The sequence below is a fragment of the Ochotona princeps genome, chromosome 26 (genome assembly GCF_030435755.1).
Source record: "Ochotona princeps isolate mOchPri1 chromosome 26, mOchPri1.hap1, whole genome shotgun sequence".
Classification (NCBI taxonomy): domain Eukaryota; kingdom Metazoa; phylum Chordata; class Mammalia; order Lagomorpha; family Ochotonidae; genus Ochotona; species Ochotona princeps.
The window spans coordinates 7,970,154-7,991,964 of NC_080857.1; the positions used below are offsets into that span (position 1 = coordinate 7,970,154).

Sequence of the window (21,811 nt, forward strand, 5' to 3'; positions counted from 1 at the left end):
GGGCCCTCCCACAGGAGACATGTTTAGATGTGCAGATATCCTTGTGGTCTTTATCTGAGCTCTGTCCAATGAGGACTGCTTGAGCATCCCAGGTGCTGGGAGTCCGTCATTGTGTTCTGCCTGTCTCCCAGGGAACCCGGCCTGGGGCACCCTGACTCTTCAGCTGGAAGGTGCAAATGGATGCTGAGGCAACAAAAAATTAGAAGACTTCCTTACACTGGCTGAATTTTTTGCAACAGAATTTATTTCTCATTCAGTAATATAAATCACTAGGAAAGCAGGGTTTGGATCGTTAGACATTCTCTTCATGGGTATATTTTCAGGATTAATGCCTTATACATTGTAATCTCTCAATAAGTATTATTGAATGAATGATATAAAGATGGAAGGACTATTTCATATATCTTATATGTGTAAAGGATTTCTATACAGATCCTTTACTATTTGAATTTTTTAATTTGTAATATTTTCCCTTTCAATGTTATTGAGTTTAGAACTTATTTCTTTTCATAGAAATCTTGTCTGCTTTCATGCTTTTTCCACAAAAAATATAAACAATCATTCAAATGAAACTACTTGTTACATGTTTTACCTTTGCCTTTGATTGATTCAATATTGCCAGTTTTATTTCCTTTCTAAAGATTTATATATTTATTTGAAAATAAGTTACAAAGAGAGGGAAAGACAGGGAGAGAATAATCTTCCACTGCTGATTCACTCCCCAGCTGGCCTCAACAGCCACTGCTGGAGCCCGCTGAAGCCAGGAACCGGGAGCCTCACCTGTGTCTCCCATGTGGCTGGCAGGAGCCTAGAAGCTCGAGTCTTCTTTTGCTTTTCCAAGGCCTTTAGCAGGGAGCTAGGTCAGAGTGGAGAAGCTAGGAAACCAGTATGACAAGCCGTGTCTTTGCCTGCTGTACCATGTCACTGCCACCCCTTTCCCCCCATTTTATTCTGAAAATATATTTTCAATCACTATTTTGTAAAATAAGTTTTTAAAAGATTTATGTAGTTACTTAAAAGAGTTATAGGCTGGAGATTTGGGAGGGGAAGGTGAGGGCACAGAGAGAGAAAAAGGTCTTCCATTTTCTGGTTCACTCCCCAGATGGCTGCAATAGCTGATGCTTGGCCAGGCTAAAGGAGATCCGTCTGAGGGTCCCAAGAACTTAAGTTGGTTTCCCAGGGTGTGGAGAAGCAGGGCAGCTCGGATTTGAAGTGGCACTCATATAGAATTCTGGATCACAGGTGATGTAACCCCTGCACCACAGTACAGTTTCCAAGAGAAAAGTATGAAGAACTCAAGACACCAATCAAGTTTCATTCCAGATGTGGTCAGAATGAAGCAGTGTTTATTCCATTGTGACAGATCATTTCCCTTCAACAAAATAGAACATCTACTGAACTTCTCGGCATACTATTAAAATGTGTTGTTAATTCTCATCACTGAATTTTATGTTTGACAAAAACTGTGCAACTAAATCAGTGTCTTGATCAGTTAATTTTATATGTGGTCTTATATTCCAAATATAGAGGAAGAACTAAATAAAGATAATTTATTTTCCTTTTCTGAGTAAATGACAACTTAATCATTCTGGAAAACCAGTTTTATTATTAAACTCCTAAAGAAAAATACTTTTGTTTGCTTTTAGAATCCTATTTATTTATTTGGAAGTCAGATTTACAGAGAGAGGGAGAAATTTTCAGTCTACCGGTTCACTGCTGAGGTAGCCCAGAGCTTCCTGTGGGTCTCTGGGGCCTAAACCTGGAGCTACCTTCCCCTGCTTTCCTAGTCCATTAGCAGGGAGCTGGATCGGAGAAATCACTGCCCACAGGGGATGCTGGCATTGCAGACGCTGGAGCCATCTTCCCCTGCTTTCCTAGTCCATTAGCAAGGAGCTGGATCAGAGGAATCAGGGGAATCACTGCCCACAGGGGATGCTGGCATTGCAGACGCTGGAGCCATCTTCCCCTGCTTTCCTAGTCCATTAGCAAGGAGCTGGATCAGAGGAATCAGGGGAATCACTGCCCACAGGGGATGCTGGCATTGCAGACGCTGGAGCCATCTTCCCCTGCTTTCCTAGTCCATTAGCAAGGAGCTGGATCAGAGGAATCGGGGGAATCACTGCCCACAGGGGATGCTGGCATTGCAGACCATGGCTTTGACTCACTGTCACCCCAGCATCCTGGCAAAACAACTTTTTTTTAAACATATATTTTTATTGCATTTCCTTTTTAAAAAACTAATTACATTGCATTATGTGATACATTTTTTTATGCACTGGGATTCCCCCCGCCCCTCCCAAAGCTCTCCCCCCACGGTGGATTGCTCCACCTTGTTGCATTTCCATAGTTCAAATTCAGTTGACATTCTTTCATTGGAGGTATTTACCAAGCATAAAGTCCAGCATCTTATTGTCCTGGTAAGTTCAATGGTTTCTTGGTGAGACCATCTCTGGTCTGAAGGTAGAGCCGGCAGAGTATCATTCCAATCAAAAGTCCCAACATAATATTTCCAACCATTTACAACATTATGGCATTAATTGACATGGTATTGATTAACCAATATGTTAATAGGAAAATGCAGGTTCTCAACCACAACCTGTGACTTCTTCATAGACATTTCAATTTTGGTTTATATTCAATTCAATATATTTCAATTTTGGTGTATATTCTATACACCTTAAAATGGCTTAGATTGCTATTCAGCTGTCTCATGCCTATTTTAATTTTAGTCTTTAGCAGTTTATAGCATAAAACAACTTTTTTTTAAAGATATATTTATTTTTATTGAAGGCAGATATACAGAGGGGAGGAGAGAAAAGATCTTCCGTCCAATGGTTCACTCCCCAAGTGACCGCAGCAGCTGGAGCTGAGCCAATCTGAAGCCAGGAGCCAGGAGCTCTTCCAGGTCTCCCACGTGGGTGCAGGGTCCCAAGGCTTTGGGCCGTCCTCAACTGCTTTCCCAGGCCACAAGCAGGGAGCTGGATGGGAAGCAGGGCTGCCGGGATTAGAACCGGCAACCATATGGGATCCCGGGCGTGCAAGGCGAGGACTTTAACTACTACACTATCGCACCGGGCCCACAACTTTTAAATAAAAAACTCTATTCATTGCATGGATCAGCTCTACTCATTGCATGGATCAGCTAGCAAAAATTATGGAAAACCTTCATATCCAAGAAAGAAAACAGGCAAATTTAGAAAAGAAAAATAAGCTTTATGAAGAAAGAAATTTCACTGGGGAAATGCACCAGTGACTTGTGGACTCCTGCTTTGGAGTTCTGTTTCATACTTGGTGTGGAAGTCAGCATCTAGGCTCCCACAAGGTAGAGAAAGCGGCTGCTCAGTGGAAGACCAAGCGAGAGAAGAAACCCAGGGTGGAAAGAGGACAGAAAAGAGACTTCCACCTCAGGGATGGTTATAGGTGAAAGGAATAAGTATACGGAAGCTTTCCCTGAGCACCCACAGCTCTAGGTCAGGCATCATGCTAACCTGCAGCTTCAGTTTGTAGACGCCTGTGGGATCCATAAAAAATTTTTATAATGATCACAAATGTAGATTATGTAGTTATGAAGTTTTAATATCAAATTTATAAAAGTCAACCTTGTGTGAATTTCCTTTCCTTGTCCGTCTCACAGGCTTCAGGACAGGGCTGCATGGAGAGGAACCATGCACAGTGATGTTCCCCTTGTGCGTTTCTGTTCACAGAGTTCCCTGGAAAGTGATGGGTCTGCTGTTAGTCGCGGTGCTGCTTTTCCTTCTTAGTTGATGGGATCCTGCTCTTAGAAGTTGAATAACTTAAAAATGTCATTGTAGGTATTTCTGTATTTCAGATCACAATTTTGATGACTAAATGGAGTAGGTGGAAACTTTTATTATGAATATAATAAAATCTAGATTTTTTTATTCAAAAATTTCACCACTAATCTTCCAGTTTCATTACCTTTTAAAGATAATTTTTCAGCACTACTCAGAATAATAGAAAAGACTAATCAGATGCGCTTACGTGTCATGTAAGGTTTTCTTTGGAAGTGAAACTGAAAACTCTTCTGATGAATTCCTTTTTTTATACATTTCAGCTAGAAAAAAGAGGCTATTCATCAAATATATTGAATAGTTTGGAACTCTTGAATATGAAAGGTTTAGTTTTTGGTCTCATGCTTAAACACAATATTCATTAAAAATTATTCTGTGTGAATATTGATTTATTTTTTTTCACCTGTCTTTATTCATGGTTTTTCTGACAACAGTAATCTGCTGTTCATTTTTCTAAGCTTGAAATTTGATATAATTATTTTAAATTTGCTTATATTTGTTTGAAAGGCACTGAGACAGAGAGACACACACGCACAAAGATCTTCCATCTGCTGGTTTATACCCCAAATGCCTGCAAGCAGTTGAGGCTGGGCCAGGCCAAAACCAGAGGGCCAGAACTCAATCCAGGTTCCCCATTCGGGTGGCAAGAATGCAACCCCTTGAGCCATTTGCTGCCCCCTGCCTTGGCAGGAAGCTGGCACTGAACACAGAGCTCTCAGGATGAGGGCATCCTGGGGATGCCTTACCTGCTATGCCAGATACCCATCCTGGAAGTAATTGTTGGTTTTTCTGTCTTAAGCCTTTTCTTGTTTCTCATGAAGTGCTATAATACCTCTTTCAAAATGACCTTGAATTTCCTTTTTCTACTCTTAGTGGCATCATTTATTCTACTGTATGCATTGATTGTTGTCAGAGGTTTCTTCATCCATCTGCCTTTCTGTAAAATCTCTTCCATTTTTATGGTGTCTTATTCCAGATTCTATCATTATTTTTCAACCTTATTAAATATATTATTATGCAATTTTCATATATAAGAGTTTATGGTTTATGCCTTTTTTTCCCCTGCCAGTTCAAATTCAAGTCCAAATTCTTGCCTTGCTTTCAGTGTCCCGTCGTCTTTCCCCAGTTGCCCCGATTTGCCATTTCCTTTCAAATTGGTCTGCTTTCCTCTGCTGCTGTGATGGCATGTCCTCTCATAGGCCTGCCATACCCCCCAGTGCCTGCCACAGCGTGTTCCCCCACAGGACTGCTGCTTTTCTTATGCAGCCATCCAGTCCTGCATGACTTGCCGCCTTGTCTGAATTGTACTGAGAGCCCTTTGTAGAGCTTATGCCACTGAATTCTTTTCTTCTGCTGTCCTTCTGCTGGATTACAAGCTCTCAAGACGGTCTCCACCATGTGTTTCTCCATCCGCTGCAATACCCTCTTCCCAGGAGGATGGTGGGAGTTGTAACGATAGTCTAACAAACACATGTAAAGCTCCTCTCTAACACCGCTCTGTTTCATTTTATTAGAATATTTTGTCTCACAATGATAGTTATTTTGGGAGATGATGACCATTCCTTGCTTCTTTTTGTGTTTTGTTTTGTTTTGCTTTGCTTTGTTTGTTTCCTTTGCTGCTGTCTTCCTTTTGTATATTTTGCTTTTTTCCCTCAAAGATTTATTCCATCTTTTTTTTTGAAAAGTCAGATATACAGAGAGAAGAAGAGACAGAGAGGAAGATCTTTCATCTGTTGACTTACTCGCCTTGTGGATACAATAGCTGGAGCTGCACCAGTCTGAAGCCAGAAGCCCAGAGCCTCTTCCAGGTCTCCCATGCAGGTGCAGGGTCCCAAGGCTTTGGGCCGTCCTCAACTGCTTTCCCAGGCCACAAGTAGGGAGGTGGATGGGAAGCGGGCCGCCGGGAGTTAGAACCAGCACCCATATGAGGTGAGGACCTTAGCCACTGGGCTACCTGCTGGGCCCCATTTTACTCTTTTTGAGATGTCTGTCCAGATACAGGGGAAGAAGGTATGCAAATGTACCCCTTGATGTGCATTATCAGTGTTCTCATAATGAAATGAAACTTAGAGATCTCAGCCGCAAGTCTTTAGAATTCTCTATATTGTCTCTGTCCTCACTTATTAGCATTTGCTTTTGGAGTATTTTGTGAAAAGAGAGAAAAGAAAAAATTTGCCATGTAACTATAGAGAGTGCTGCCAAGTAGGTTCACCCTTTTAGTGTTAGAACTTTCACAGGTGTGGGTTCTGAGGTATCACCTTAGTCTGTTTTCTGTTGCTTTAACCAAATACCCGGTGCTGGGTAAGTTACAAAAAGAGGGGTGGGACCGGTGCTGTGTTGTAGCAGGTTAAGGCTGCCCTGCCTCTGGTGCTAGCATCCCATATGGGTGCTGGTTTGATTTGTGACTGCTCTGCCTCTGATACAGCTCCCTGCTGTTGTGCCCAGAAGGCAGTGGAGGACGGCTCGAGTGCTTGGCCCTCGCACTTTGTTAGAGACCTGGATGAAGCTCCTGGCTTGGGATCAGCCCAGCTCTGGTTGGTGTAGTGAGTCGGGAGGTGACCCACAGAATGGAAGACCTATGTCTCCTTCTCTCTCTCTGTAAATCTGCCTTTCAAATAAAAATAAAGAAATCCAGAGAGAAGTTTGTCTGGCTTGCAGCCTGTAGATTCCAGGGTGTTGCACTGGCATCGTCCGGCTCCTGGTGAGGGCCTCATGGTGGATGGCATCGCATGATGAGTACTTGGGGGAGAGTGGTGAGTGTGCTGTGCACGTATGAGCCAGGGTAGGAGAGTGAGGACAGCCAGCCCAGTGCACTCTGTGCCAGGTGCTCCCGAGAGGAGTGCCTTCCTCCGGAACTGCAGCAGTCCTTACCTTAGGGGAGCCCTGGGACTCAACTGTCTCTGAAACTCAGCTCCCCACCCAGACTCAAGCTTTGTCAGCCAAGCCTCCACCATGTGACTTTCGGTTTAAACTGTGTCCAGAGTACAGGTGTCAGGGATCACTTGGGAAACCCAGAGTTCAGTCTGGACACTGTCATCAGCTGCTTGAGTTCTCTGAGTAAACTGATGAGACCTATCTTTCAATATTGTGTAAGATTAATGAGGTAATTGAAATGACTGACCTGTTGCTAGATACCATCAACTGTGATTATTTACCAAACAGAACACTTCACCTATAAGTTCTCACTGGAACTGGAAAAAACCAAATTACTTAGGATGTACTCCTAAGGAGTGATTATTCATTATTTCATATAGTCACTCATTTTGTTGGCATCTCTGAAAGTAATTTCAACAGAAGTGATGCTTCAAAGACTAAAAGTTTAACAAATGAAAAAATATAAATGAAACGTTAGTAGTTGAAATTTATTAACATTTATGAGAAGTTGATTTGTGTGTTGCCTTTAAAGTGTCCTTCCTCCCTGCTTGTCTTCCAAACAAACAAAAATTAACAGAGTGGGCATTTTACCCAGTGGTTTAGGATGCCCACACTCCATGTGGGAACACCTGGCTTTGGTCCCAGCTCTGGCCTCTCCATCTTCCTGCCAGTACGGACCCTGGCAGGTGGTGGCTGAAGTAACTGGATTTATGCAGCACATGGGGGCTCCCTGAGTTGAGTTCCAAGCTCCCAGCGTTGACCTTCAGCCCAGGACCACGAAGGCATTTGGGGAATATACCACCATATGGAAAGTCTGGCTCTCTTCCTTTTTTAAAAAATTATTTTATAAAATGTTTATTCATTTATTTGTTTGAAAGGAAGAGTTAAGAAAGAGTGTGAGAGAGCTCTATAATCTACTGGTTCACTCTCCAGATGGCTGCAGTGACTATGGCTAGGCCAAGAGAACCCAGGAATTTCCTTTGTGTCTCCCACATGCGTGCAGGGACCCAAACACTTTGGCCATCTTCTGCTGCACGTTAGGGAGCTGGATTGAAAATGAAGAACTGGGACACAAACCAATACTTTTACAGGATGCTGTTGATAGAGGTTAACATAGCTTAACATGCTGTGATGCCAGCATCCTCTCTGCCTCTTAAATAATATAAGGCGGGCATACCTTTGAAAAAGATATTTTGCACAAAAATTCATGAATTGGAAAATATAATTCTGGTCTTTATGTAATGTTATTTCTGAGTTTTGTGAAAACCTGAAAGAGTGCTTGCAGAGTTGAAGAAATCCTGAGTTCCTCTGCCTACAGTCTTGTCCGGTGAGCAATAGCTAGTTGGCCTCAGTTCAGCCCTAGCGCCCTCTTAACGTCACCTTTTCCTTACTATGTAGTTTTTTTTTTTCCTTTTTCATCTAATTAGAAGCAGACCTTACAAGCTATTCTGTGAAAATATTGATTTGCACAATAAAGTGACCTGTGGGCTGCCTACTCCAGCCTTAAGCGCTCTTCTTGAAATCTAGGCCATGATATTTCTTTACTTGTAGGTCTCACATTTGTACAAAAATATCCTCCACAGGATAGTCTTTTTAACAAAGTCTTTTTTTGTAATACTTTCTTCACAAGCTTCACAAGTGCACGTTTCATTATTAGCTGAAACATACATCTAGTTTCCTGGGTAATTTGCCACTAGAGGGTGCTGGTAATTACACTAGGTGACTTTAACACTCTGCTCACTATTTTTTGGTGATAAGATAGAGGAGGAAAAACTCTGCGTCATGTGGAAGCTTGATGTTTTCTAGCAGCTCTCCTCTCCAGCTGGACCAGCCACTCTGGATTCCAAGTTCTCAGGGACCAGGCCTAAGAAATTATCGGTTGAGTTGCCTGGGTTGTCCGTGTGAGGGCAGCTGGGGTTGGCCACAGCCTGTGTGGCTGTGCAGCTGTCAGCTGGGCTGATGCTTGCAAGCCTCAGCTTTCTGTGAATCTGAACGTACTAGGAGAAAGATAATTATACATTTTTTCTTTAATATTTCAAATTAATACCATCTGTATAAGTAGTTCCTTAACTATTTTTATTTTCAACCTTCATAAATATTTTTTGCCAGAGGATGACACCATTCAGAGAAGTGTGCTGGTATTATGTCCCTCCTTCTGCTGTGTAACAGGTGTTGATCATGAACATGGTGATGAATTAAAATTGAATCACATACAATAATGGCATACACACACACACACATATATATATATAATCTTATCTCGACATGTATGTATCTGATATAGAGAAGCTGTGAATGCTCATGCCTAAACAAATGACCTACCTCAACCTCCTTCAGAAATATTTTGTCTGTAATTTCAAAGGTTTTTTACTTTGTTTTACTTCTACCATCAATTTTTATATCAAATTTGTTGTGGGCTCTGTAGTGTTAGAAGAGTAACCTATTTTATTCAGCCTAACTTATCTTAGGAATTTTGTTTTTTATTTTACTAGTCTGGTGGTAATGATTAATTTAAAATACTCAGATTCCTTGAATTCTTCATCTTTATTTTAGAATTATGTACTATTTTGGTTTTTTTTAATATTTAAAATGTAGCATGCAAATGAGATGTCTATCATGCAGAGGAACTTAGGGGTCATTCTGTTTGCTAAAAATGTAAGACCAGATACATTTTAAAAATTTCCTTAGTAACTTACATTTTTTTTTTTTAAAGATTTGTTCATTTTATTACAGCCAGATATACACAGAGGAGGAGAGACAGAGAGGAAGATCTTCCATCCGGTGATTCACTCCCCAAGTGAGCCGCAACGGGCTGGTACACGCCGATCCGAAGCCGGGAACCTGGAACCTCTTCCGGGTCTCCCACGCGGGTGCAGTGTCCCAATGCATTGGGCCGTCCTCGACTGCTTTCCCAGGCCACAAGCAGGGAGCTGGATGGGAAGTGGAGCTGCCAGGATTAGAACCGGCGCCCATATGGGATCCCGGGGCTTTCAAGGCGAGGACTTTAGCTGCTAGGCCATGCCTCCGGGCCCAGTAACTTACATATTTTTAAAATATTTCAGTTTCGAAGGGAATTTTTTTTAAAGATTTACTTATTTTTATTGGAAAGGCAAATTTACAGAGGGAAGGAGAGACAGATCTTCCATCTGATTGTTTACTCCCCAAGAAGCCACTGTGGCCAGAGCTGAGCCAATCTGAAACCAGGAGCCAGAAGCTTTCTTCTGGATCTCCCATGCAGGTACGGTGTCCCCAGTCTCAAGTCTGCTGCTTTCCCAGGCCTCAGGCAGAGAGCTGGATGACAAGTGGAGAAGCTGGAGCACGAATCAGCACCCCTGTGGGGTCCTGGTACTTGAAGGGGGAGGATTAGCCTATCAAGCCATTGCGCCAAGTCCTTTAAGGGGATTTTTTAAGTCAACAGGAAAAGCAGAAATGAAAACACAACAGAAGCCAAGATAAAGTGCCGTGAAATAGGTCCTACAGACATCTGGATGAGGCATTATAATCAAGTCTTCAACTTAAGTCTGGTTTACTAAGAAGTGAACATTTATTTGACCTCTATAATTATGAATTCATGTGGAATAGTAGCTTTGAAGCCTTTATGATCATTATTAAGAAGTAGATATGTTCATATTCTGCAACCTGGTATGTATTTTTATGTATTTATATAAACACAAGGATACAAGCACACACACTTTCCCACAGATATGTAGTATTTATTATCTGCCAGGCCCAATTCTAGATACTTATGTCAGATATCCCCAAACCACATGACATATAGGTAAACTGAGACTCAGATATGTTAAATATTTGTTCAGTGAACAGCTGTCTAGAGTTCACATGGAAGTGGTCTGCTGCGAGAGTCTATTTTTCACATTTTTTTATTCTTCTTCCCTTTCTCTTATTGTTCAGAACTACCTACATTCAAATGTACATGCAAATAAGTGCATGTGTTGTGTCGAACAAGGATGTGATAAACCTTGTTTACTATATATTTTTTCCAGTTAAAAAAAGTCTTTTTCCGATGTATATGTGCCTGGTGCGATGGCTCAGTGGCTTATTCCTCGGCTTGCATGAGCCAGGATCCATGCTCCAGCTGGACACTTGTTTGTAACCCAGCTCCACTTCCAATCCAGTTCCCTGCTTGTGGCCTGGGAAAGCAGTAGAGAATGGTCCAAGGCCTTGGGACTTTGCAATCGTGTGAGAGACTCATAGGAAGGTCCTGGATGGTAGCTTTGGATCAGCTCAACTCCAGCCCTTACAGCTACTTGGGGAGTGAACCAGTAGATGGAAGATCTTTCTGCATTTCCTTCTCTCTGTAAATCTGGCAGAAAAACAGGAAGAAAGAAACTTCTCCCTTACGTTTTTTCCCTTACCAGAGGCTCTGTAGCTAAACCTGGGCCAAATGATCCAGGAACCCCATCCTGGCCTTCCACATGAGTGGCAAGGGGCTCAAAAACTTCAGCCACCTTCTGTTCTCCCAGGTACATTAGCACGGAGTTGAATCAGAAGTGGAACAGCCAGGGTTGAAACCAGCACTGTGATGTGGGTTGGCAGCTTTAGTTTTGAAAACAGGTTATTAGGCCCACTAAAGTGATACTATCATCCACTAGTAGCCACAGTTTCAACAGATATTAGTATATGAAGACTTCTCAAGCATTGCAATTTGTCAAATGGCTTTTTCTCTGCTCAAAGGCCAGAGGTAGACCGTTGCTGCCTCATCTGGGAAGTTGCAGGCCACCCATTCCTCCCTAGTCCCAACCCAGCAGCCTGCAGCTGCTGTTCTGCAGTCTGCCTCTAGCTACCAAGATCTAATATACCATCTGTAATAAATCGGGCAGAAGTGCCATGCAATAGGTAAGTTGCAGGTTGGGATATCTGTATCCTGTATGGAGTGTTAGTTCAAAGTCTTGGTGTAACGCCTTGGACAAAAGAGTTATTCTCTAAAGAAATGTACTTTTTAGTTAATAAATTTTGTTTAAAATTTAGCTTTATTCTTTTCACTAAAGTCCAGAAATTTCTGTTAAACAAATACATTAATGAAATGTTTCCAGAGAAATACTGAATAATGGAAAATTTTTTAAAGTGGCTGTGAAACCTCAGCTTAGTGTTTGAGTAGAACTTGTTACAGTACAAGTGAGGTGCTTTCTTTTGAACTTGCCAACAGGAACAGTAAAACTTCTTTCTTATTATCAAGTGTAAGCAGATGTTTCACACAGTTATGCCCAGACAGCTTCATGGTTGGGCCATGTGTGCTGCCGTAGCACCGAAAGACAGTTACTTCCCCCAAGGACTGTTTTAGTGTTGAATTTTATTAGGGCATTGATAGACAGTCCCCTGGCCTTATCACCAAGAGCATTTTGCTGACCTTTTACCAAGGATACTCGTTTCCAGGGGCAAGACATGTGAAACAAGAGTTCAAGGGTATTCATGGGTACTTATTAAAGTTTATAGAAAATGGAGTTAAAAGATAAATTTGTTTTGGTGCAAAATCATTGCATATGAAAATCTTGAAAAATTTACAGAAGATACGTTAGGGAAAAATTATCATGGAGTTTTTTTTTTTTTACTTGTCTTTTCATACAGTTTAGTTGGCACCGGGGTCTCTCTTCCTGCTTCCCAAGTTCCTCCCTCCTCGCCCCTCTTTTCTCCCTTGCAGCCTTACAATGGGTGTCTATCCTGCGTTTTCACAAGTCCATCGTGCTGCCACTGGGGAGTCTGCCATCAGTGTTGAGATTGTCATTCATTTCGTTGTGAGTCCATCCTTGCAGTGCGTGCATGAGGACTTACTTCCCTCTGTTTCCACCTTTGAACTTACTGATTTCCATTACATTTCCATGATATATCCCCTTGAGAACAGTCCACCACGGGGAGAAGAAAAAGACAAAAAAGGATTAGTGAACTTTCATCCACACGAGCTTGCTGAACATATAACAAAGTTATCAGTTATTCTGTGCTTGCATGAACTTTTTGAAGTGTTGTCTTCATTTTTGTGCTGCTATCTTGGAGTAAAGGAAGTTTTCTGGGCGAGTGAGTGATGGTGATCAGGTGCCAGAGCTGGGATCTGATACCTAGGACATAGCATGTGTGAAAAGAAGGACAGGTCCCCCCAAGTTAAGTCACGTGTGAGAAAGACACGTGACCAAGCATTCTGAATAGTTTAGGCAGGTTATAGAACTGGCTAGATATGGATGTCACTGTGTTAAAGTATTCTGTTCTAAATAGTGTCAGCTATTTCCTAAGTTTACTTTCACTGAGCAATGTGGCCATGACTCAGATTTAATAGGAAAATAGAAATTGAAAGGAGCTAGATTATGCAAGATGAATTATGCCTTTCTAAAATGGAGAGTTAGCCTGCTGCAGCTCTGAGCTTTGGGTCTGTGTGGTCTTGCTGAAGAACCAGCCTCAGCTTTAGGGCAAAGTTGTCCACTGAGAGGAGGAACCCTTTCTTTGATGAAACCCTTTCTTTAATCTTGTCCTGTTTGCTCACTTTTTTCTTTCTCTCCCTTTTTTATACATTCAGCATTATTTGACTTTCTATATTGTGCCAACTCCAGAGTTATTTGCTACTGATACTAAGCAAGTAAAATAAGAGGTAGTCTATGATTTTGGTAAGTTTTTAGACTAGTGGAAGTTAGATGGTGAAGCAGTATACCAATACATTTTAGATTATTTTTCTGATAATTTCTGCAATAGAGAAATGTGTGGGGCTATGCAATCTTAAAATGAGAATTTTGATTCTATTTTAGGATATCGGGAATAGTGGCTGTGCCAAAGACTGAAGGAATTAGCCAAGTCCTGGTGGAGAAAGAGATGTAAACACCAATGGAGAAATATGAGGTTATTTATGATGTTTGTTATTCTGAGAACAATCAGAGACCACGTGGTGTGATTTAGAAGGGTTATCTTTTTTTTTTAAATCACTTTAGATGATGGCAGAAAAGGCAGGTTTATTGTTTGAATGTGAAAGCAAACTGAGAGGCATAGCAGGTGTAATTGGTGACCCCTTCACAGCAGTTCCCATGATCTGGAAGGATGAGAGGGATGGATTTCAGCAGTGAGGAATGTGGTGATTGAGTTGGCACATTGTCCTTGGGATTCATCAAAGGAAGTTGATTCAGCTGAGAGTCACTAGAAAAGGGTGTGTATGAGGAGAGTGTTGTGGCAGAGCGTGGGTAAGGCACTGCTAGGGTGCCCATGCTGGTTTCTGACTTCTGACCCAGCTTCCTGCTAATTAGCCTGAGGAAGTAGCAGATAGATAACCCAAGAGCTTGGATCTCTGCTGCCAATGTGGGAGACCTAGATGAAATGCCGGGGTCCTGACTTGGCCTGCCCCACCCTGACTGTTGCAGCCATTGGATGAACTAACAGATGGAAAATATTCACTAATTCTCTCTCTCTGTTTCCTATATCCTTTTCTAACCTTCTTCTCTTCCTCACTCTCCTTCTCCCTCTCTCCCTCTCCCATTTCTCTTTCTCTGTCTCTCTCTCTCCATGCCATTCTACCTTTCAAGTAAATAAAGACATCTTTTTTCAATTGGACAAAATTTTTTTACATAAAATGTATATATATGCCTTTGCTTGTTAATCTTCAGATGGAGGCATGAGACCCCTTAAGAGTAGGTTCATAAGCAGTGGTTTGGTTTGTGTAAGTCACTTCTGTCACGTCTCATCTAAATGTAATGGTTTCAGGTTCTTTACAGTATGGTGAAAACAGGCACATTTGAGATAATCTAACTACAAAATCCTTTTAGATCTTCACCATTTTCCCTCTAGCCTTTTATAGTTGTTTCATCCACATCTGATTTTTCAGCAGTTGCTTTTATTTATTTTTTTTTGAGCACCTTGCTTTTATCTAGTTCTTTCGAAGCACTCAACCTCATTTTTCTCTTTTCATCACATTCACATTTCAGTGGTTTGCATAATACCTAATTTCATTATATAAGAATAACATATACAAGAAACCTAAGCATGGCAACAGGTATCCATGACTGATGCCAAGCATTCTGACCTGGCACAGAGCAGAAGCAGGTGAGTGAACAGTCAGAGGCATGTTTAAGTGGCTGGCCTCTTCACAGGGATGGCATTATCAGTCCTGGGATTTGACTAAGTGGAAGGCTCTTAGGAAAGTTACTAACATGTTCTCTGCTTACAGGCAGTAATTTATAAGTTTGCTATGAACTCAAAATGCAGTACAGCTAGTTAAGTAGTATGTGCCATATATTTAAGTGTAAGCAGATTTAGTGAAAGTTGCAGTGACAGGAAGCAGTGGTCTCAAGGTGAGCCATTTGGGTTCCAGTGATGGCAGCATGTTCAGATTGAGCACCATTGAGGAAAGACAGAAGCAGAAGCCTTCTTGGCCGTGGTTCTTAACTTTTTCTGAGTAATGACTGCTTCTGTTAGACCAAGGCATGGAGGCATACATGTTTTACATGTATTTAATTACATTGCATGTAAGTTAAATGTGTTTGCAGATGGAGTATAAAATATTTTTTTGACAGAGACCTCATCATTTTAATGCATAAAGACTTTCCTGAACATTTCTTTTTTTTTTTTTTTTTTATTGCAAAGCCGGATATACAGAGAGGAGGAGAGACAGAGAGGAAGATCTTCCATCCGATGATTCACTCCCCAAGTGAGCCGCAACGGGCTGGTACACGCCGATCCGAAGCCGGGAACCTGGAACCTCTTCCGGGTCTCCCACGCGGGTGCAGGGTCCCAAAGCTTTGGGCCGTCCTTGACTGCTTTCCCAGGCCACAAGCAGGGAGCTGGATGGGAAGTGGAGCTGCCAGGATTAGAACCGGCGCCCATATGGGATCCCGGGGCTTTCAAGGCGAGGACTTTAGATGCTAGGCCACGCCTCCGGGCCCTTTCCTGAACATTTCTAATAAACTCATTTCCCAAATGAAATAATCAGTCTGATTATGCTCGACACAAATTTCATCAAAAATACTGTTTTTGCTTGACTTTCATAAAGTTGAAATTGTGCAGTACTTTCCAGTGTGGTAGCATGAATACATTCTTGTTTTAAAACTATTTTAAATTTTGTTTATTGTGACAATAAGAACTAAAAACCTGATCCAAAATGATAGAGACCCCATGTTTGGAAGAGAAAGCGGAAAAGAAATCTGCTCAAAGAGATACTGAAATTTCTCCTGGTGCCTCTGCATTATGATGCTGAAATAAGTCGCCCAGCAAGCAAGGCATGCAGCCACTCTCTCAGTGGTCCATCGTGGGGCCTCCCTCTAAGCAGGAGGTACTGCTGTGCGTCTGTGTTGGCCAAGGGAGTTGTCACCATCAATAGCCTTTGCAGTTTTAAATAGAGCTGTTCAAAATGGAATTGCTTCCAAGATGATTCGCCTCAGCATAATGAATAAAGCCAGAGGCTGGCAGCACTTAGAGGCAGTCTGTCATTTTTGTGGTTGTAGACTGAAAGAAAATCTTTATTGCCACCAATTCCAGCTTCAGTCACCTCTCCTAAAATATTAATAAGTATATTGGCAGTATGGGAATGGCGGCCTCCCTGTTCCAGAGAAGGCTGCCTTCATGAGCTGTCTTCCCCGGTGAGGGACCCTCTTCAAGGTCTCTGCTATGTGCCTTTGCCCCCATTGAGGCTGTTTGGAGGCAGCTGTGTTTTAGTTGTGTAGCCTGCTCAGGAGTAAAGATCGTTGTCCGAGATATTTGCTGTTTGCAATGGTGTTAGGTGCCACATGAATTTTACTGACACAGGCACTTAGTAGTAGTTACCATATGAGCTAAGTGCTGAGGCTTTATTGCTAATTGTGGCTGCTGTACAAGTCCAAACAAAAAGTTTGTGAGCTTCCTCACAGGTGTTTTCCAAAGATGTTTTCTGATAGGTGAATGTGGTTGCAGTGGCAGGGGGTGTGGGCTTGTGTTTATATCATTGGGAAACTTCTGGACGCTAGCCTGTGGCAAGGAGGATGGCCACATCATTAGGCCAGACAGAGAGCTTGACAGGTCAATCAGGGTCATGTTACCTTACTGGACTGTGGATGTGAACACCCGTGCCACCTCATGCTTTCTTGGAGTGAAACACAACATTTTTGAAAAGTATAAGATTTGAGACCAAAGCAAAAAAAAAAAAAAATTATAGATGCACAGAACTTGACAAGTGCAACCTCCTAGTGGTGAGACGTCTCGAAGTCTGGTTACTCTGAGATCGACCTTCGGGGTCAGGAGCAACATGGTAGTATCTTTTAATATTTAAGCAATTATAGAAGAAGAGCTACATTCTTTGTATAGTGCAGAGGGTACGGAAAGACCAGCAGAAGATGATAAGGGGAGCCATTTCCATAAACACAAAGATCATTTTCCAATCCGTAAAATGGGCTGCTTTGCTAAACATCCTCACCTGAGAAGTAGCAGTGCTGGCTGCCGGCCTCTGTTGACAGTGTCTCACATAACTCGGGATTCATGTCTGTGTCTGCCTCCTCATCCCTGAGGGAGGCAACCAGAGCACAACCGCGAGAGTGAGCCGCAAACAGGCCAACTGGGCATGTGTGACCTTGGAAGCCATGACCCAAGCCATGGAAACTGCAGCTCAGTTCTTCATTTATTTAATTTAATTTAATTTTATTTTATTTTTGATGATGTTTATCTAGTTAAGAAGGATACATACCAATGTGGACCACGGATTAGGGTGGGGAGGGTTGAGGAATGGGGAAAAGTGGATGAGACAACTGTTTCCAGTCTCCTTTTTTCCTTCCTGTGTCTGGGGAAGGTGGGGGGAGAAGGAGAGAGGGCTACTCCGAGCAGCCAAACTGCATTGGTAGCCAGGGTTGGGGGCCATCCACCTGCTATCATCGCAGGATACCTGATGTGGAGCATGTTCCAAGGGTACTGCATAAGTGGTTTTGATAGTTCTGAGATGCTATTGACTTAGGAAATCCTTCCAAGGTCTTTTGGCTGATACAGTCTATTAGAGTCTCCACTCTCCCAGATACTTGCTGTCAAAGCTTGGCCAGGAAAGCTGTCCAATTTGTTTTGCCCACCATTATACTAGATGTCCTCTGCAGGCCTCAGTGAACTGGTTGTCATATCTTCCATGTCCATCTGGGCTTGCTGTCTACTGCACAGGTTTCAGCAACTGAGACAGAGTTCTGATACATGCAATCCATAATCAGACCATAGATCCTGTGATTTTTCCCTGTGGTTGGCATTCTGAGTCCAGTGATACAGTTGGGGGTCTCCAAAGAAAGCTCACTAGAGGTGACCCCATACCTGACTCCTGTGTATACCAGTCAGTGTGGGGTTCGAGTTCAATCTGTCACCCATATACACACACACTGATTGTTGTAGTCACCCAGTCAGTTCTGTCCCCAGCCCATCTCTTACCCAATCCCATGGATGTGGCGGCCTATACCATCCCTGCCCGCCACAGCTCGGCCCTCAAACACACCAGCATGAACTACAGCCTAATCAGAATGACCCCCAGAAATGCCAGCCAGGTCTGCCCTAGCTTTGCTTGCTGTGCATGTGGGTATGTAAAGCAGATTGGTCCAGTCTGGTCCCACATCCCATTCAGCTCTTGTACATATCAGTGGATATTGGAGCCTAGCTCAGCCTGATCAACACCACTATCTAACCCACACTCATACTGATGGGTGCCACTGCTTGTGCAGCCAGGCTGGCCCCAGCCCTTTTTCTCATGCTTACCAGTGGGAGCTACAGCCAATCAGAGGGGTGTTCACAATTTCCCTGCTAGGCCCACTCCCAGCCCTGGGTCTTGCACTTTCCAGGTTGTTCTGTGGTCTAGCCTGACAAGAATTACTTCTAGCATCTGCCAGCTGATGCTGTGGCAAAGCCAAACCAGCCTGTACTTCCTCTGATTCATGCATGCACCAATGGATATGGTCGCTTAGCCCAGATTGGCTCTCCCTCTGACCCAGCTCACATGCAGGCCAGCAGGTTTTGTAGCCATGCCCAGCCTGCCTGATCTGCCCCCAGTCCCAGCTCTCGTACTTGCTAATGGGAACAGTGGGTTAGTAGGAGAGTCTTCGCAGCCCCCCTAGCTGGCTTACCCCCAATGCCTGACTTACATGTGTTAGTGGGTGCTGTGGGCCAGACTGGAATGGCCCGCCCGGTTCAGTCTGCCCCTGGTTCCAGCTCCTGCTGGTGGGTGCTACAGCCTAGCCCAGCCTGGAATGTGCCTAGACCTGGTGCAACTGGCAGGTGTTGGAGCCCTACCTGGCCTGTCCTGCACCTTGTCCTAGTTCTCACATCAGCTGGTGAGTGTTATGAACTCCTGGCCTGGCCCATCCCCAGACCTGATCCACACTGTAACCTGGCCTGGTCTTGACTGCCCCCAGCCTTGGTTCTTGCATTCACCTGCAGGGACTGCATCCTAACAGAAGTTCCCCACACTCCTCTGTCAGGTGACATCCCAGTCACAGATCGTGCGCACACAAGTGGGTTCTTGGCCCACCTCTTGTCCTAGAAGGTACATTGACCTTGCCCAACCAACCCACACCCATTCTTTTGGGTGCTATAGCTGAGCCCTGCCTAGCCCTCCCCTAGACCTAGCTCTCACATGGTTTAGCAGGTACAGAGACCTAGCCCAGCCTGGCCCACACCCTGTCTCCTGCAAGCACCAGTGGGTTCTGGAGCCTAGCCCATTCTGGCACATCCCAGACCCAGTACTCACCTGTGCTGAGGGAGACTGTAGCCATGTCCAGCGCAGATGCCACGCTATTCTCTCATGCTCACTAGTAGGAACTGCAGCCCAGCTGGAGACTCCCTGTAGCTCCCTGACCAGGTCTTTTCCCAGTCACAAATCTTGTACATGCCAGTGGTTATTCTGACCCACCCTGGCATAACCCACCACCCAGCTTGTCCTTTGCTGTCGATGCTATATCCTGGCCTGGCCTGTCCCAACCCCAGTCCTCAACTCTTGCTGGTGGATACTGCAGCCTGGTCCTGCCCATCCAGCCCCCATCTCTGGCTTTGATGCAAGCAGGTGTTATAGCCTAGCTCAGCATGGCCCTGGGTATGCCAGTATGTTATGGTTGGTCTAGCCCTTCCCAGTCCCCCCAGTGCTAACGCATACCCCTGCTGACAAGTGAAGCAGCCCTGCCTGACCTGACCAACACCCAGCCAACTCATGTGCTCACCAACAGGAGTTACGGCCCACCAGGAGAGTTCCCCAATTTCTTCCATTAGGCCCACTGCCTGACCCAGCAGACTGCCTCCCACTGTTGGTTTTTGTGTGTCCTGGTGTATGTTGTGGCCCAGCCCATCCCACACCCAATTTTTGGGTGTGCCTGTGGGTACTGCAGCATGGAGCAGGCAGGCCTGTTTCCAGCCCAAGTACCCATGAGTATTGATGAGTTCTATGGTCATGCCTGGCTCAACCCATCACCACTCCCAGCACTCGAGCAAGCCAGCTGGTATGGCAATCCCACAAGGGTGAGCCCATAATTCTCCAACAGAATCTGCAACCAGACCTGGTTCTCTTGCATGCTGGTTGGTGTTGTGGCCCAGCATGACATGGTCCACCCCATGCCCTGTCACTAACTGGCAGGTACTGTGGTCAAACCCTACCAAGCAGTCTCCTCTCCCCCAGCCATAGCTTTCATATGTGCAAGTAGGCAGTGGTTGATAACAACAAGCCCAGCTCAGAAATTTCACATCGGCAAATGTTTTGGTTTGGCTCTGGAAGGTCCTCTGGTTTCCTTCCTCCTAAGCACCCGTTCTCAGTCCCCTCATTTACTTGCAAGTGCAGTAGCTGATTGGTGAAAGTCCCCCAGAAGTCACTCCTCACCTGTCACATTTTCCCTCAGCAGTTCTCCCTCCCACACATCCCCAGATCCCTTTCTTTGAGCAATCTGCAGCCCCCCGCCAGTGAGCATTCAGATCTGCAAACCCAGTCCTCCAGCGCTGGGTCATGCCACATCAGGGTCTTGCCTGCCTGCTCAGGGTCCCAGACCACATCTGCTGGCATGCTGGTGTCTGTCTCCCATGTATCTTAAAATATATATTTATGTATAAATAATAGGCAACTATGGTAGCACACTGATGCAGTTAACTCAGATTTGGCATTAGCCAGGCCCACAATGCCTGCTAACTGTTAGCTGCTTTTCTACCAGCAGTGTAATACTTGCCTAGGTACAATGCAGCCTAGGCCGCTGCCTATAGCTGAGTGCTTCATTTACCCAGTGGAGATAAATGATCTCATCTCCTTAGAGGAGGGTTGTTAGCATTAGATATATTACTGGGGATCTCAGTGCCTGATAAATGCTTGGCAGTAGTTCCAGCACCTCTCAGTCTGTCACCAGAGAACCAGTGTGAAGTATGAGCAGGCAGCTGGGCAGCAAAATTCCCCGGCACCTGAGAGACGATCTCATCTCTGTGTCCCCTCACCCCAGACGGGCACCAGCTGGCACTGTGTACCACATGTCAAACTCATGTGGTTCCTGATGCACCTAATTACCATGTAGGGTACTGTAGCCTGTCCTTCAGGGCTCTTCTGTTCTTGTTGGGGGGATGATAATAAAGGATATGCCAGATGCTGTGGAGGGTGTGCACAGCGTGTATAAAGGCAGTGGTCTGGGTTGAAGCTCAGAATAGCTCAAGAGTAGTTGGACCAAAGCATGTAACTTTTTTTTAAACGGAATTGTTTATTTTTATTAGAAAGGCAGATTTTTACAGAGAAGGAGAGACAAAAATCTTCCATCCACTGGTTCATTCCCCAGATAGCTGCAACAGCCGAAGCTAAGCTGATCGAAAGTCAGGAGCCAGGAACTTCTTCCGGATCTCCCACCCAGTGCAGGTTCCCAAGACTTTGTGCTGTCCTTGAGTAAAAACATTGAAAATGTAACAGTAAACAATAAAAGCATAACTGTTAGCAGTGGCTGGATATGTAAATATATTGAGCTAAAAATATTGAGAATGTAACAGTAAAGAATAAAAGCATAACTGTTAGCAGTGGCTGGATATGTAAACAGAAGGTTAGACCTAGAAATATATTTAGTATAAAGCCGAAGAAATCCATCAGAGAACTTTTTGAGACAGCACCAGGGATACTTTTACCTTTAAGGAGTTGTATATGTCTATTAAATACATTTGTTTTCAATAAATCACCATTCTGCCTGTATGTATCTTAATCCTTT

The 21,811-nt window shown here is 43.8% G+C and overlaps 1 protein-coding gene across 4 annotated transcripts in view; it reads left to right on the plus strand.

The window, feature by feature from the left end:
• The window catches only part of RPS6KA5 (ribosomal protein S6 kinase A5), a 149,361-nt gene that overhangs the window by 56,529 nt on the left and 71,021 nt on the right, over window positions 1-21,811 (plus strand). The window lies entirely within an intron of this gene.